This window comes from Rattus norvegicus, chromosome 14 (genome assembly GCF_021556685.1).
Source record: "Rattus norvegicus strain SHRSP/BbbUtx chromosome 14, alternate assembly SHRSP_T2T, whole genome shotgun sequence".
NCBI classification, from domain to species: Eukaryota; Metazoa; Chordata; class Mammalia; order Rodentia; family Muridae; genus Rattus; species Rattus norvegicus.
Window position 1 is genome coordinate 6465732 of NC_141547.1, and position 17909 is coordinate 6483640.

The window sequence follows — 17909 nt, forward strand, 5'->3', positions numbered from 1 at the left end:
AACTCTGACTTATCGGTCCTTTAGCAATTAATTTCCTTCTCAGAGACGGACGAGAAGTTCCCCCTGAAATGAGAATTTAACAGTATTCACAGAGTCACACCTCAGTTAGTTCTGACAAATCGATGTGCACATGTAGCAGCTCCATCTCTATCTATCACAGTGTAGGTCCGTGTCACCACTGCTTACGGAACTGCGCCATTCACTGCCTGCCTCCCCATGCTCTTATTCCCATCACTGTACACTTGCTACTGCATACAGAGACCTGTAAACAACGGGTGGTAAATAAGGTCTGCCCTTCAAAAAATGAGAGTTTACACTCAGTCCCTTAAGATTTATTCAAAATCCATAAAACTGGTAATACTGAAACGACCCGAATCAGACCTTCTTTAAATGGTTTCATTCAAAACGTTTTAAAGAGCTTGCCCCTACTCACTGAAAGAACATATTGCATGGAAAACGGGGTGATCTCATACACAATCTGTTCTTCCTGCTTCCATTACATTTTTTTTTAATCATGCATTTATTTGGTGTATAAGAGGTCCCGAAACTTGTTTTGTTGGCTTGAAATGTGACAGTATTAAAATCAAGGATGTTGAATAAGGCTTTGTGGTTTGTTCCAATAAAGAATGGGAACGATCTATGTATTGATTTAAAAAAGAAAATCTCTTGTATTTATTTCATACTCAAATTTTAGGACATTATTCCCTAGGGTATATAGACTAGATTTTAAACACTATGCTAATCATGTAAACACCACTGAAATATGAAGGTTGAGGGTTAAAGATTTAAACAATCCTACCTTTCTCCATATCAGGTGAGCATCCATTACTCCTAGACACTAATTCCATTATGAATGGAAATGGTTGATTTTAACCTATTCGTGGCTGTAATCCTTTGTGAAATTCTACTACACGAGTATACAATCGTTTATTTATTTGTTCTATGGACACACTGTTAATTACTTGTAGTTTAATTACTTACTTATTGCAAGTGAAGCTGGTATAGCATTTATGCGCAACATTTTGTGGGCGTGTTTTTATTCCCTTGCAAGAATACCTGGAAATGGAATTGTTGAGTCACACTGTAGGTGTCTGTTTATCACGATGGAAACCTTCCGACCTGCTTCCCAAAGTAGCTTTATCACTTTCTATTCTAGCCAGAGAGGAAGAGAGCTCTCATAGACCTGCCGGTATGGGTGCTTTTAATTTTAGCCATTTTTGTAGGCCTGGAGTGGAATTTCTTTGTGGATTTAATTAGCATTATTTCCCGATGACTAGTCATGTTGAATGCCTTTTCATGTACATATGGACTATCGATAAGCCTTCCTTCAGGTGTCTGTTGAGGTCTTCTTACTCATTAAACATCTTTGTTCTCATCACCTGATTGTAAATGCTCATATAATCAGGAATTTGTGTATATTGAGTATATTTTCACAGGTATGTCAATATTTTCTTCTAGTCTGCTTTCTCACTGATGACTGTAGGTAAGTAAAAGCTTTTAATGTTGATGAAGTATGCTTCTCTCCCCCCCCTTTTTTTTTCAGAGCGAATACATTTATTTGCTCTAAGAAATCTTACTCTACCACAAGATCAGAGTTTTGTTTTTCATTTAGAAGACACATATTATTTTACTAGCTTTACATTTTTTTAACCCTCACATTGCGGTACATATCTTTTCTTGACTTAGTATTCATTCAGAGTGCGGGGTAAGAGCTGAAGTTCAGTGTCTCCTTGTCAATGTTGAGTTACTTTTGACTTTTGCTACAGAAACAAGTTGGGAGTGCTACATGGTGGCAGAGGGCTTGTTTAGCCGGTGTAGGCCTTGACATCTGGTTCCTAACACAGAAAGGGTGGGAAGAGAGAAGCAGAGGAGAGAAAGGAGATTCACACCAATAATTTAGAAGCTGTCTATTGTGAAGTTGTTTGCCTGTCCATCTATAGTTTTATACTAGGAAGCCGTATAAATAGACCAAGTGGAAAGTAAAAATTAATAGTCAGCTACTGGTTCTTATCGAACTTGAATTCAAAACAAAGAAACAACCAGAGCGGTGTTGGGAGTCCTAGAGTGAAAGCTCACCCAACCTCTATTCCCGAACTTTCTTCTTGGGTAACACAGCACAGAGACAGCGAACCCGACGTGGTTCCTTAGGAATTCAGGACGTGTCGCAGGGTCTGCAATCTCTTTTGGCTTTACACCTGCTTTATCATCTTCATCACCCCATGACAGAAGCTCCTTGTTCAAGTCAGCGGGCCAGTTCCAAGGCATGGTGTGGAAACTGGCATTTTAGCACTACTTGGTTCAACAGATTGGAAACCCATCTGAAAGGTGTTTGAGAAAAACTGGCATTGAATCTCATTGTGTAGCTTGAGAAAGTCCAAAGACTAGGATTACTTTCGAAATATGTATTGAAAAGATGGCTTATGTGTTTTGGTAGACATTTTAATAGTGCAAGTGCTCTGTGGATCATTCCATCAAGCTATCATATGTACATACATATATATTGTGTGCAATTCATATATATGAATTGTATATGAATATATATGCATTATATATATAATTTAAAACTTATAGCAAAATCAGAAAAACTGCTTAAAATGAAATATGTAGTAAATGCATTTTACATTAGTTTCCCATGGAATTTTCTGCAAGCAGAAAATGAGTACCCAGTACCCTAATTTATTAACTCAAATTGTCAGTAGTTTCTTTCTACCTTAAACTGCAGTATAAACACCAGTCTAGCGAGTTTGCTTTAATGGATATTTATGCAGGGATTTTACAAAATAGGAAGACAGAGAAGAAGTGGAGTTGGACAAATGACCTCTGTGTTCCGGGCGCAGGTCCAATCTTGCTTCCCTTCTGAGGTTGAGTCCATCTCTTGTTTGTTTTGACATTCAGAGAGATGGTACACCTCTGTCTTTCTTCACTGTTTGCAAAAAGCTGAGGTAGTTGAAAGACGAGGGTGACTGGCTTCCCAATGGCTTTTTGATCTGCCCTTGGTGCTGTGCAGAGCTGGAGCGAGAGGCAGAGAAGATGCTTCTTGGCTTTGTGCAGAATCCCTTCCACCCCATCCCCCGCCAGCGCTGAATTTGCAGATCGCGGCCGCCACATTCCCGTTCCTTTACATTCCGAAGCCTGCTTCTCATTTTGCCAGAAAACGAGGTAGCTGTAGCCACAGATAGACGTTTTCCTTTTTCTCTTTCCTCCTCCTACCCCTCCCTAGACCTCTCTGGGCTTTGACGTCATGTGTGCTCCTTTCAGTTGCCATAGCAACCCCATTCCCCAAGCCCTCTGTCCGTCTCCTCTGGTAGGCTCCACAATGGTACAGGCAGCCTCCCGCTGCACAATGGTTTCCAGGCAGTGAGAGGGTGATTCAGCAAGCCGCTCTCTCTTCTCTTAAGCCTCCTCGTCTCCGTTTATTTTTATGGGGGTGGGTGGTGCTTCTTATATGCTTACCCTTTTTTTTTCTATTTTCATTTTTACATATTTCCCTTTTCTTCCTCACTCCTCAATTCCTAGGGGCTTGAGTGAGCTAAAGATTGGGTCTTCTTGGAAATCACCTGTCTGTTATTATTTTTAAACAATCTCTGCACCTCCAAAGACTCTCCTCCTTATTCCGGTTTGGAATGTGGCTAATGAAAGCCCAGTAGGGAGGATTTCTGGGGCAAACAGGCGGACCAGGATCCTGGTTCTCAGGCACGGAATGGTAGGTGACTCCTTGCTCATTCTGGGTTCTAACCTGGTTTGGGAGGGTGGATGATATCTGTCATTGCTCCTGGTGGGATGGGAGAGAGCTTGAAAAAGTAGGAAGTGAGGGTGTTGGAGAGCCGGTCTAACGAAGCGTACTATCTCTGGGCAGGAAGACTGGCATTCTCTCTGGGCAAGCATCTCTTCTCAGAGAGATGCTGAAACCTTTCTGTTTGGAATGAAGGATTCCAGAAGGTGGGACAGACCGTTATTATTATGACTTGGCAGAGTAAAAGAAACACACACCAGGGTGCAGAAAGAGAGAGGAGAGAGGAGAGAGGAGAGAGGAGAGAGGAGAGAGGAGAGAGGAGAGAGGAGAGAGGAGAGAGGAGAGAGGAGAGAGGAGAGAGGAGAGAGGAGAGAGGAGAGAGAGAGGAGAGAGAGAGAGAGAGAGAGAGAGAGAGAGAGAGAGAGAGAGGCTTGCTTAGAAGTCTGGATCTCACTTTTATCTGAGAAATGTTATGGGTCTCATAAAAACATTCAAAAAATGTCATTAGTAAACATAAATGTTTATTTCCAGACTGGTTTAACTTAAATATTGCAGAATAGATTCATAGAGTTTAGAGGTCTTTACAAATATATTAGAACTATGTTCCTCTGGTAGAAAGACCCCGAGTTAAATCTGGGCTGCAGACAGGAGCACAGAACAGGGACCAGAGCAGGGAAAGGAGCAAACACTGGCACTGCAGGCGGGCAGCCGCCTAGGTGAAGGTCCCTTTAAGAAAGTGATCTTCCAGTCACAGCGGGCAGCGTTTTTCTATGGCAAGGTTCCCAGGTATTCTGTGCTGAGATGCTGTGTCCCCTAGAAATGTCAGAGCATTTTCAGAAAGGAAAAGGAGCTGCCACTGGAAGAGAGATGATGATACAGCTATCAGAATTTATATGTTTGTGCTTCAGAGGATAAGTGTGCTTTATTCGAAAACCTCCAAGTAAATCAGGCTATGGATATTTCAAGAAAACTATATATATATACCTTCCACCATTTAAATAAGGGACTAAGGTGCTGGTTTGACTTCCTTTTGCAGATAACTTTCAAGGGCATTGCAATTTGGCCACAAAAAGGAATGTATTACCCCAGGGCTGTAGGTTTTGGAGCAGCCACAAGGTTGTTTACATGGTCTTCATTTACTGCAGAGCAATATGTCTGCATGACAGAGATAACTTTCACGAACACAGGCTAAGTCATATGGGACAAGCCACAGCTAGGAGTGAAGGAAGGCTAGCGTTACCAGGCACTACCTGTCCAATTTCTGCCCCTTTCTAATGCTGCTTTTCTGGGTCCTGGACCGGTTTGCAGAATGCTGATCAACATATTTAAAATGGTTGCGGTAGCAGCCACTTCTCTCAGAGAGGCTTCAGCAGACGGCTGTCCTCAGTGAGCATGTATGCACAGGAGCCATGCTCATGAATGAATTCACGAGCTTCCAACTCCACTTTGGGATCATAGGGACTTAGGGCTAGAACAGTTTGATATAGCAGTCTGGCTGCTTCTGGTGTGTGCCTCCTTTCTTTCTTTGAAAAACAAGAAACAACAAACAAACAACAAACCTTGGTCTTACCCTTCAAATTGACACAAATTGTACAGCTTATGTATCTACTTGCACTAGAAAGGATCGTCTTTTCCCCACAGTGGGACTAGAAAAGCAGATGAGAAAGGTGGTTTGACCTTAAGTGTGAGTTTCCCGCTTCCTCATTGGCTTCCCCTTCTCTCCGGTCACGAGCGGCTTTCATTTTCAGGACGGAATCTTTGCAGTTGTAATGAAAGAGGGTCCTGGTGACTGGGAAGCCCAAACTACCTGGGGAGTGGCGAATTCAGCTGCCTCCAGCTTCCTTCCTGCTGTCCCTCAAAACAGCATCTGCTAGGGGAGGGGTATGTTTGCATGCCGGAAGGGGCGATTCCCCCAGGGACTGAGAGTGCTCTCTCTCTGTCATTGTCTAGCGCATCTGCAGCTAGTACTACGGCTTCATAGTACGTGGTCAAGATGTTTCAAGGTTAAGAGGAACTGAGCGGTGATATGGATGCTATAGAACGTGTCATTTAAAATCTACAGCAAAACTCACTCACTGTCAGTGTGTGCTATAGGAATATCGGAAGCAAAGGAGATTTGCCTAATGTAAACGATAGAAGGCACGTACATATATTAAAAGTTATATCCTAGCCTCGTGTGAATGAACCTGTTTCTTTCACTGTGAGCCTAGCCACGAAGGCTTTCCATCTTGATGACAAGATAAAGAGCAAGGGAGGTTTCCTTGTTTGCTAAGTGCGGGGCTCAGGAGTGTTTGCTTCTTGCTCCAGAAGCTGACCTCAGGTCACATTTGTAGCCAGAGGCAGGATGTGGAGTGGAATGGATATGAGTTAAGCCAAGCAAATCTTTGGTTGCTCGTCAGGAAAATGGGCTGCTAGCGAAGGCTTCCTGCAATCTGTAGGAGAAGCAAACGCGCCCACACGGAGAGGACCTCATTCCCGTTCATCTGCTTCCTGTACGGTTCTTCCCAACGCTCTTGCTTGGCCCGGTGGCAATCTTGTCTAGAGGGGCGCAGAAGTGTACAGTAGGGTCTAGAAAGAAGCACAGCATTCTCCTTGCTGCAGGCATGCCTGTCCAGGAGGTCCTACCACTCAGGCACCTGCTACTGCGCCTTCTCTGGAGCTAGGAGGGGAGGGCTCGTGGGGAAAGCGGCCTACAGGCTCCCAGGAGGGAAGCTGCATCAGTCAAGGCGAACCAAATCCATTTGTGTCTTCAGCATATTGAGAATATTTATTGCATTACATAATCTTGTGTTGAGACTCGGTGCTGCCGATTCGGGTAAAAGGGCTTGCTGCATGTTGTGTGAAGAGAAATTGTCTTCCAGAACAGAGCTTGCGTGTGTTAGTTACTCCCTGGCGGCTTTGACACTGAGGTTCAAGTGTTTTGAGCCAATGCTGCCCCCGACCCCCGCCAGCCCCACAGTTTGAGTACATTTCAATCCATGAGCTAATTAAAGTACAGAAAAGAAAGTTAAAAACTCTGACCGCTGAGGACCATTGTTTCCCCCTATGTTTAATGTTGTAATAGTGAATCTTGGTAAAATGAGTGGAAACACCAGGTAACACTGAAAAAATCTCTGGCTCAAACTTGTATGTTTGAGAGCAGTTTCCAAACACACCTATTTTCAGTAAAGGATTTCATAGTCTTATTGACGTTTTGGACCCACAACAAGCTACTTTGGCCTTTCTCACCCTTCTTATCCCTGGTGCCTCCAAGATACAAAACCTACAGATTTCATAAAATAATGCAGGTGGGAATGGAAACCCAAGTTCTGTACAGAAAAATAAATGACAACCAGCTCCTGTGGAATTATTCCAGTCACAGTCTCTCAAATGCTCTGAGTAGTGTGCAGACTGAAGGTGTAGCCAAGGCACAAGGCACCAGGCATGGCACAGGGCACCAGGTATTGCACGGGGCACCAGGTATTGCACGGGGCACCAGGTATGGCACGGGGCACCAGGTATGGCAAGGGGCACCAGGCATGGCATGGGGCACCAGGTATGGCACGGGGTACCAGGCATGGCACAGGGCACCACAGGGCACCAGGCATGGCACAGGGTACCAGGTATGGCACGGGGCACCAGGCATGGCACAGGGTACCAGGTATGGCACAGGGCACCACAGGGCACCAGGTATGGCACAGGCGTCAGGCATTGCTAAGCAGCTTGCACAGTAAGAGAGAGGATTCTACTCAATCCTCCCCTTACCCCTCCCCCTTCTCTCCTGAACGTCAGGAGTAAGACAAAAACATAAACAGCAGAGACTTAAAAGCACTGGAAATGAATGCCAGTGGGGTTCCCTCACAGAAATAAAGTCCTGGCGTGTGGCTAGTGGCCTGCCTGTATGTACTAGACACTTCCTAAGTGTGGGATCTTGGAGCCATTGTTCTCTTTCTGTGTGGAAATGGGACCTGAAACCACAGAGTGTGAAAGCAGGTTTCTAGGTCTACTTACTTGGCTCTTTTTACTCTGTGTCTCGGCGGGGGGGTGGGGGGGCCGGGGGTGGGGTGGGGTGGTGGGGGAGCTTCCCTCTTCACACCAATTACCTCACCCGACAGTAATTTCCTGTGCTTTCAGATACTGTCTTGTTCATCCTAGCACACAATAGGCACACTAGGCACACAACAGGTGTCTGTCAAGTGGGAAGTGCTTTGCATAGAAGACGGTGAGAGGGGCTTCAGCTGTTGGAGTTGATGCTTGTGTGGGGGGTTGAGTTGAGCAGTGAGGACAGGACAGCTTGATGGCCAGTATAACAGGAACGAGGGAGAGAAGATACGCTCCGCTCTAAAATGTCGATGTATGACGAAGAAGCAGGGCACGCTGGGATGTTAGAAGTAGGTGAGCGGATGGTGGGAAGGGTATTCCTAGGGAAAATGGCCATACTCTGGCTGGGGCGGGGTGAGACCCTTGTTTGACCAGAAGGGAGATTATCTTAGGATGGCGGCCATATTTGATAAGCCGTTTGACAATAGGTAGGTAGAACATTGAAAACTTGTCATGGGCCATGAGAATCTGCTCTAAACTAAGGCAGACAGCAAGGATAAAGAGCGAAAGGTTTGTGGTAAGATCGGTTTACTAAAGCGACGTCTTTTGCCTCCAAGCCAGCATCAACTTAGTTTCATGCTGTGGATTCCGGAGGATCCTTTTTGTTGGTAACCACGTAGCCGTTCTTCCGGTGAACTCCACCGTAAAGAGAAGACGATGCTCCAATGGAGGCTGATTGATGTATCTCGAGACTAAGTCCACAGTTAGAAAAGTAAATATCCTCTCCGCTCAAATAATTATTAACAGAGTTCTATGTTCAGATTTTACAAGCTTTTTCCTGTTCCGCTATGGAGGCCGCCAAAGTTTCTTCATTTGCAACAGATTTTGACAGAGGCGCTTATCTCAAATGTCCTGTGTCGTTTCCCTGCTCCTTGCCACCTGGGAAATGGCTCTATTGTGTTTGGTGTTAGTATTTTGGTGTTAATCGTGAAGACGAAATTTAGTGTGAGATCTTAAAATCAAACCGAAGTTCCGTTCTGTTCTGATTTCAGGCTATTGTGAGAGCGCCACCAGCAGGACCATCGCAGATCTTGGTTATGGCTGCTCACGCAAGAGGCTGTTGATGTAGACCCCCTTTCCCGTAGATGAGAAATCACACGAGCAGTGGTGAGTGAAACGGCTACAAATGTTCTTTGGTAGGACGTTTGATAGTCAACAAGACCCATTTACCGTGTCGACACATATCACCTCGTGTAGATCGATCTGAAGAAGCACTGTTCAAGATGGAGTCAGTCTAGGCAGAAGTCATTGGAAAAGAGCTTGTTCATTAATTGATGGTGTGGTGCTTCTAATACTGCGGATAATTCTGTGGTTTTGAGACACACCACAGCGATCATCTCCACGAGCCATCCCGGTCTACGTAGGATCGCTTCAGTTAGTAACTCCATGTTGTAGAGTAAAGGTCGGGTAACATTCTCTTATGTGGCATTGTCTGTTTGCTACTGATTAAACTCTTTGAGGGGAAAAATTGGTTCTGAGCTGAATTACGATGGGTTGATTTCAGACCAAGCCTGCATGTGCCACCCCACCTCCAACCCCCTCACGCACGTCATTTAGCGCTTCAGACACACGGGAGAGAGAACCCCATCACATTTGTGGACATTTTCAGCTACAGATCCATCTACTCAGGAAATCAACATTAAAGTTATAGTTAATTGCTCTACTACTTAGAATGATTTGAAAAATGTATTATTTTATGAAAATATCAGCACGCCGAAATACAGTGTCTAAAGTCAAATCTACACTTGCATCATAGTTACTAAAGTTAGCAGTTAGTAAGCCAAAGTCCAGGTGAGGAAGCTACAGTCTGCCAGATAACATCTCTGAGGAACAGAATGCAGAATCAGTGCCTGGAAGCTGTTGGTGTTGGTGATCAATAATGCCTCACTTCCATTGGCCTGGTGGCTCCTTCCGCAAGGCTGTCCCATGTCTTAATGTGGCTCTTCTGCACAAATCTGAGAAAATAAATTCTATAGCGATTCACGTTATGGTTTTTACAATCTGCCAACCATCACACCCAAGATGCAAATCCAATATCCAAGATCCACTATAGTGTGCTTTACAAGAATGTGTTGTGTGTTCGTTATAAAGGGACAATCATGTAATTGCCAATAACCAACCACTTACGATCTATAACAATGACAGCTTTATATGGTTGACTCTAATATGTTGCTATATGTTACGCGATTAGAAGGCGTGCTCTATCCCCAGGCTAAACATTTATCTATTAAGCTAACACTTAACGAGAGTCGGTTGTGCAGATATGCTGTTGGCTTGTTGACTAGATGGAATTCTCTGTCTTAAAGGACTTTTCAGTTTAAAGAATGTGCCACTTACATGATGTGCTATTACTAGGACCAATATATCCTAGAGATTGTATACTCGTGAAGTGTGATTCAGTAGGTGGACACGGGGTTCAAAGGGATTTCAGAGAATGTCACAGATACAGTGAAAACGAGTCAAGGAAGACTTCACGGAAGGGATGTTTTAGTGGAGTCTTACGTGGAGCAAGAGGTTAGCCAGAGGAAAGGCACAGTTAACACATGGCGGGGACACTTAGACAATCGGCCGCAGGAGTGATTGCCGGGAGCTCAGCATCGGTGGAGAGGGGTACAGGAGACACGTGAAGGATCTCATAGACAAAGCTAAGGTGCTTGGATTTGTATAGAAATGGAGAAATTTGTACAGTTGGAGAGTGATGCAACTGGCTTACTTTAAAATTGTAGATGTTTCATCCACTAGAAGAACTTACTATGTCTTCTATTATCTGTGATATAATGTATGCTATAATCAGAAATGGAAGGTGAAGATAGTCATGCATCATACTTCACAGTCTCCCAGCAAGCACTGTGTGCCTCAGTCTCCCAGCAAGCACTGCGTGCCCCCACAGTCTCCCAGCAAGCCCTGCATTCCCCACAGTCTCCCAGCAAGCCCTGCGTGCCCCTCAGTCTCCCAGCAAGCCCTGGGTGCCCCAGATCATATACCTTTCCCTCTACAGCCTAGGAACCTTACCTGTCACCCACCCCTGCTGCTCTCTGTAGAATTTATAACTAAGTGGCTCTACAATATATGTCTCAGTTTATCTGCACTTTAGTTCCACATCTCTGTCCTTATAGTATATGCTTAATCCTCTGATGCTAACGTTCACACGTATAGCATATTTGTGTGAGTTGGTGCATAGCATTTTATTGTAGAAATCTACAAAAATTTGCTCATCCTTTTGCTGTTGACAGGCATTCAGATGGTATCACATGTGTCTAGAATAAATATCAAGAGAAGGAATCGCTGTTTTGGGGCATTCGTGCCTTTAATTTTAATAGATAATTCAGAAACATGTTTAAGTTGGACACACCGTGTCTTCCTTGTACTTCATTTGCAAGTTCCTATGTTTTTCTCCTCAGGTGGAGGTGTAATTATACTCATATAAGTATCAATTTGCATTTCGCTGATTACTAATGAGGAATACCATTCCATTTTCTTAATGCAGCCAATTAATGCTCTTCTCTTGTGAAATGCCTGTTGCAGCCTTTTTAAGATTTGTTTCTCAAAGTCTCATCATTTTTGAACTCTTACTGGGCAATAGGCAGCACGCCAAGTACTTTACAAACATTAATCTTCAGTCATGTCTGTGATTTACAGAACAGGGGATGCAGAGTTTAGGAGGTTAAAAACTCGCGACAGATAATGAAGAAGCAGGACTTAGCGCTCAACATGAGGTCTTCCTGATTCCAGAGTTCTTTAGTTTCTCAGAGTTTGTTCAGGGGCTAATGAGGCCAAGGCCAGAGGGAACACTGAAGTGCTGTTGCAGGAAAAAAAAAATACTGAGAGCATGAAGAATGGCTGGCAGTGGCTGCACACCAAAGGAGTAGACCTGGAAATGAATGCCGTTGGTGGTGAAGAAGGTGGGGATGGGAAATGTCACAGGTTGACATATCTGTAGGCATGGCAGATTTCATGTAAGCCATATACAAGGATTTATAGTCTTGGTATTCTTAGAGCCTCGAAGAACATATCTTATGATTGTAATATTTAATAAGAAGTTAATTAAAGCCTGTAGGGTTATAAAATGTAGGGTTTAAAAGAGACTACAGTGTTTATTTGGGTCAACACTTTACTTCCTAAAGGATGTGGTATGAGTTGCTGCAGAGAGTGGGTGGCTTAACATAACCAAGCGTTATGTTAAGAGTAGACACTATAGGAAAAGCAAGTATTATTGGCAAAGATTTATGTTATTGTTGATTAAAATATTCATTGTTTGAGGAACAAAAAAACGAGTAGACACTAGGACTGCAGAAAAAAATGCAAAGAAAGAGCAAATAACAACCGCCTGGTTTTAAAATTAATGAGTGGAACTAAAAATCAACCCATCTTTATCCTAAATGCTTCTCAGGTTAGTATCCTTTGGTCTAAGTCTGCTATCACTGTCACCAAGTAGGCTCTGTCATCTTTATATGACTTCTTCAAGTAGCTTGGCATCATATCTTTTTGCCGATGATTCTACCAATGAAACCACACATGTTTAATTTATTTTACAGGCATTACTGTAAGACCTGCCTGCATAAGGACTCTTCATTATACTCTCTTGCCCATGTAATAATTTCTGTTTTCCTTAAAGAGCACCATATTCCTGTCCAGTCCCATCTTAGCGGCTCCTGTCACCTAACAGTGTTGGGGACTCCAATGGGTCTCAATGCACCCCCATACTCACTTGTCCTGGTCCTCTGTGGTTTGCTGCACCTTCTCTGTTCTGACTGTATTCACTCTGCCTGTTGCTTGGAGATGGCCCCAACTTACAATACATTGACTTGTGGGTTTTGTTTTTTGTTTTGCCTCACATTAATGCACATATGATATACATCTACTAAGAATTGTGTTTCGGTAACTAAGGAATGCAGAGACAGGAGAAATAGTCTTTCATAGGGGGAGAACCTTCCCAAATGCTACTCCAGGACCAAGTGGTCAGCCCTGAAATCAAATACATACACATGATACTATACAGACTGTGCAAGTTACATTTATATACTTAGAAATATATATGTAAATATGTAGAGTGTGTGTGTGTGTGTGTGTGTGTATGTGTGTAACAATGAAAGAAAAAGATCATGAATTTGAGAGAGGGCAAAGGGTTATATGGGAGGAAATGATGTAATTATATTTTAATTTCAAAAGCAAGAAGTTGGACATCTTAGCGAGGCTGCAGGGGTCCACACTACTCTCTGAGTTTCGCCATGCCACCCAAAAATGACAACAAGAAGAAAAATGCCAGAAAGTCGGCCAAAAAAGACAAAGACCTATTAAGTAAATATGGTGGCAAGGCCAAAAAGAAGAAGTGGTCCAAAGGCAAAGTTCAGGACAATCTGAACAACCTCATCCTGCCTGACAAAGCTACTACGTCCGACGAACCTTGTAAGGAAGTTCCCAAACTATAGCTTATGGCTCCAGCTGTGGTCTCCGAGAGACTGGAGATCCACGGGTCCATGGCCAGGGCAGCCCTTCAGGAGCCACTTAGTAAAGGGCTTAGAAGGCTGGCTTCAAAGCACAGAGCCCAAGTAGTTGACACCGGAAACACAAAGGGTGGAGACGCCCCAGCTGCTGGTGAATCAGCTGTACATATGGGAAAACAAAAGTTTATTGAATCAAAAAAAAGTCATTAAGAAGAATCCTGCTTCAGATTTTGAGGCTTGACCATTTGCCCCGCTGGTGATACTTAACTGTGATGATTAAAGGCAGCAGGGATCTGCACATCCCAATTAGCTACGTGGAATACACAACATGTTGTTATAAAGCAGGCTTTGCATTGGACGACTTGGGCCAACTGGTGGCTAATAGAAGTATCTTGAGTCCATTTAAGATGAGATGAGCCAAGATAGGATGTCTGTAAGGTTAGGCTTGTCAAGGGTGCTTTTGACCTCTGGTAGTGTTTGCTTGCAATCAGTTTGCTGGAGAGAACATCCCAGTCAGAAGAACAAGTACACTGGCCTAGGATGACTATGGTGGTTGCTTCCCCATCCCTCCAACCATAACCCTGACAAATGAGATTTAAAGGAGGAAGGGCCCATTGTCTCGTGGAAGGATGTTGGAAGAGCCATAGATGATGTCAGAACCGTAGTTGGATTCATCCCATGGTGTTTGGATCAGGGAGTACAGAGGGCTGCACTGGGCTGTCATCCTCGAAGGTCTGCACTAGTGACCTCCCTCCTGAAGTCCGATGCATAAAGTCAAGGTGTTCCAATCCATGACCCTGTGGGGGACATTCCAAACTCATCCACGACGCCATCCTTTCAACCATTTGCTACATTAGAAGGCACAGTGTGGCCTCTTCTAGAGCTGAACAGAACTGCAGCATCTCAGGTCCCCTGAGACCCACTGACTCAGAATGTTTCTGAACAGGACTCGAGTGATTTCACGCACACTAAAAATTAAACGCACTGTGTACGTTGACTCCAGCCCTCTTCTGGTGTCTTCTCTTCGAGGTTGTCTTTCCTCTTTTTCCATTCAGCATCTTTCCCAGTTCCTTTGGAGCAATCTGAGCAGATTCCCCTCACCGTGTCCCACAGTGCCTTATTATGCATCTTCTGTGTGATCCCGCATCAGCTTGGAAGTAATCCTGGTCAGATTTATTTACCTTCGAAGCTCCTTCATATAGCCCAGTATTTGCTACTCTGTCCTTAGCAGGCACCGAGTTCATACTTGTTGAATGATTGTTTCTTGAAATATGAATGAAAAAGAGACAGGCAATACAAGAAACAGACATACAGAATGGCAGATGCAGGACCCAGGAAGACCGAGGAGGGAAGTGTATGGCTCCAGATAGAAATAATTAAGCTCTGTAAAAGCCCCCGGAATTGTCTGGAAAATGGCTTGAAAGAAATTCACAGTCTCCTCTAAGTAGGTAATGCAAGTGACAGTCTGTGTCGTTTGACACCTCTGTCAGAGGGGATGACTTTAATTTCATTTTTATAAGCATTGGCTAATTTTTGACGAAATTAATTTTGCTTTCCTAAACAAAGTACCCACTGTCCTTTTTACCATTTGAAGGGCATTGGAATCCCATGCGATGCTACTGTTGGGAAGGAAGTGGGTCTTGAACGTGGGAGAGAGGATAGTGAAGACTGAGTACGTGTGCCTTGTGATAGGTAATCAGGAGACCTCACACCGTTTAGCCCGGAGAAGAGAGATGGGGGGGGGGCGCTGAGACTGGGCACTGAGGAGAGTGGCTGCTTTAAAATACTTTGAGGGCTCTTTGGGAGAAGTTAGAAGGTACAAGATTGGTTTTCGATTGTGAATGGAGGACAGACAGTAGATATTACACCCAGGAGAGCGTGTTGATTGTGGAACTGCTTCTATGTACATGTTTATGAACATAGTAACTTCAGGTCTGTGTAAATGTTTGTGCACCCTCATGGTTCACCATGTAGGGAAGGCTTGTTAGGAGCTCTCTTGCTCTGTGTGGGAAAAGGAAGTCAATGACCTCCGAGCCTCGAGATCCTTAGGACCCCAGAATTACAGTTGCCCAGACAAGAGCAGGAAGAAGGAAGCCACAGTAAAGCTCAGGCTGTCAGCCTATGTGGCTGACCACCGCATACCAAACACTTGAAGCGCTCTGCCTATGCCGGGCCATTCGGCCCTTCCGGAGACCCTTCTGAACACACTGATTTCACAAACGATGACAAGGAAGTGGAAACTATTTCGTGATTCTTCCCAAGTCATGAAGTCAGTGGTGGCAGAGTCCGGGGACTTTTACTTTGAGCCACATACATAAAAAAAAAAAATCAGATCTATGTTCTGTAGCATTAAAGATGAAAGTTGGGTCTGAATGGAGCCTTCAGACACTGATTAGTTAAATTCTAGGTAAACACAGAGGCAAGAATCCCGAGAAACAATACATAGTGACTAAAGTAAGAGACCCCATTCTCACAGATTTGTGGGACCAAACACCTTACAAGTGAACCAGGTCAGGGACTAATCTGGTCTGACATTCCCAGGACTGTTCTGTCTTGATTCTCAGTAACTGCCAACCTACTGAGATGGGAAACTAAATACGTAGGATTGTTTAAACTCAGTGAAACTGGGAAAAGTATTCCTTTTTTCTATTGGATATTTTATTTATTTACATTTCGAATGTTATCCCCTTTCCCGGTTTCCCCTCTGGAACTCCCTATTCCACCCCCCTCCTTCTGCTTCTATGCTTGCTACGTATGTGACTGGAGCCGTGGGTCCCTCCATGTGTACTCTTTGGTTGGTGGTTTAGTCCCTGGGAGCTCTGGAGGTCTGGTTGGTTGATATTGTTGTTCTGGAGAAGTCCTCATAATCAGAGTACTCAGTTTCTCTCCCAAATTCATTCATTCATTCTTTCTTTCTTTCTTTCTTTCTTTCTTTCTTTCTTTCTTTCTTTCTTTATTATTTGTTTGATTTTTGCTTTTCAAGGCAGGGTTTCTCTGTGTAGTTCTGGCTGTCCTGGAACTCTTTTTCTAGACCAGGCTGACCTCGAACTCACAGATATCTGTCTGCCTCTGTCTCCTGAGCACTGGGACCGAAGGTGTGCATTACCATGCTTGGCTTTCCTCCCAAGTTTATATACTAAATCTGAACTCCTAAGTTGACCTGGCCTTTGGGAGATGATTACATCAGAGGGGTGAGTCCTTATCCTGAGAAAAATGTCCCTATAACAGAATCCAGAGGTTCTTCTGGCAAGTGAGCGAGGCCCGCTACAAGCCAGGACATCTGATTGTATCCTCCATTTGCCAGCCTGCAGAATTGCCAGCATTGTTTGTTTCACAAGCTCCCGCTATAGACTACTTTGTTGCTACTTTGTTCCGGCAGCTCAGGTGGACCAAGATTCTCCAGTTCCGCACACAACCTGGAAAGGTTTTTACACTGATTGATTCGCCCCCTCAAGCTATGGGCCTCTAAGGATGTTGGATGCTGAGTCACTGAAGTAATCGACACCAGATCACATACTTTACTGTTTCAGGGAAAGCTGGGTTTCCCTGGCTCGTATTTAGAGAGGAAATTAGTGTCTCCAAAGCTTTCATTATCTCTCAGGGGTTTCATGAAAAAGTCTTTGTATTCTGAGAACTGGCATTAGAGGAACTATTATTGAAACCAGGGTTTGAGATACTAATGAGAGTTCCTGTAATATGGGAATTGTTTTCAAGTTAGAATTGAAAGAATTTGGTTTATAGTATTTGTTGCACGTACCAATTTATTATAGTCAGAATATAAAAAAGTGTACACATTAGATGATTCACTGTTTTCTTTTTAGCTGTCCTCTTTGGGAGTGTAGTTTGTGGGTATATTAAATTCTGTGACCCACTTTTAAGCCTCTTCAGATTGGGATATGAACAACCTTGATGGTAGTGCTTTTAGAAAAATGATGGATTTTGAGACTCAACAGAATTCAGCTTTGGAGTACAACTTAGTGTGTGTGTATGTGTGTGTGTGTGTGTGTGTGTGTGTGTGTGTGAGTGTTTGAGTGTGTGTGTGAATGCATGAGTGTGTGAGTGTGAGTGTGTGTGAATGCATGAGTGTGTGAGTGTGTGAGTGTGAGTGTGTGTGAATGCATGAGTGTGTGAGTGTGTGAGTGTGAGTGTGTGTGAATGCATGAGTGTGTGAGTGTGTGAGTGTGAGTGTGTGAGAGTATTAGTGTGTGAATGTGTGTGTGTGTGTGTGTGTGTACACATGTATGAGTATGAGAGAACAACATGTGGCAGTTGGCTTTGTCATTTCCTCAGGGGTACTCTGGGTTTGCACTCAGGTCATCAGGCTTGGCAGCAATCACCTTTACCCACAGATACATCTTGTTGATCCCCTGGGGTGGTGGGGGGAGACCATGAAAGACTGACTAGAAAACAATTACAAGTCTTTTTAAAATTTGGGAGTTTCCATAAATATAACCTTTCACGGGCCCACTGACTATCCTGTCTCCCACAGCAGTTCAGGCTAGCAACACAGAACGTCAGTCAGTAAGACCTCAGTTAGCAGACTGACTTCCAGCTTTCCACTGGCATGTAGGCGTCGAATTTGGATGGAGGCACCTTCGATTTGCCAACCGTCTCTGCTCCTGAACCGCCCGAATGTGACATCTCCATTTATC

General features: G+C 43.9%; 1 protein-coding gene and 1 pseudogene across 13 annotated transcripts in view; both read left to right on the top strand.

Moving 5' to 3' along the window:
* Window positions 1-3312: 3312 nt before the first annotated feature.
* Mapk10 (mitogen activated protein kinase 10) overlaps window positions 3313-17909 on the top strand; it is a 276187-nt gene continuing 261590 nt past the window's right edge. For 10 of the 13 annotated variants that reach the window (XM_087582326.1, XM_087582329.1, XM_087582323.1 and 7 more), the window contains exons 1-2: window positions 3314-3703; window positions 8806-8920. The gene's annotated coding sequence lies outside the window, so the exon portion shown is untranslated. 13 annotated transcript variants of the gene reach the window in all.
* On the top strand, window positions 12962-13493 carry LOC148001202 (small ribosomal subunit protein eS25 pseudogene; annotated as a pseudogene).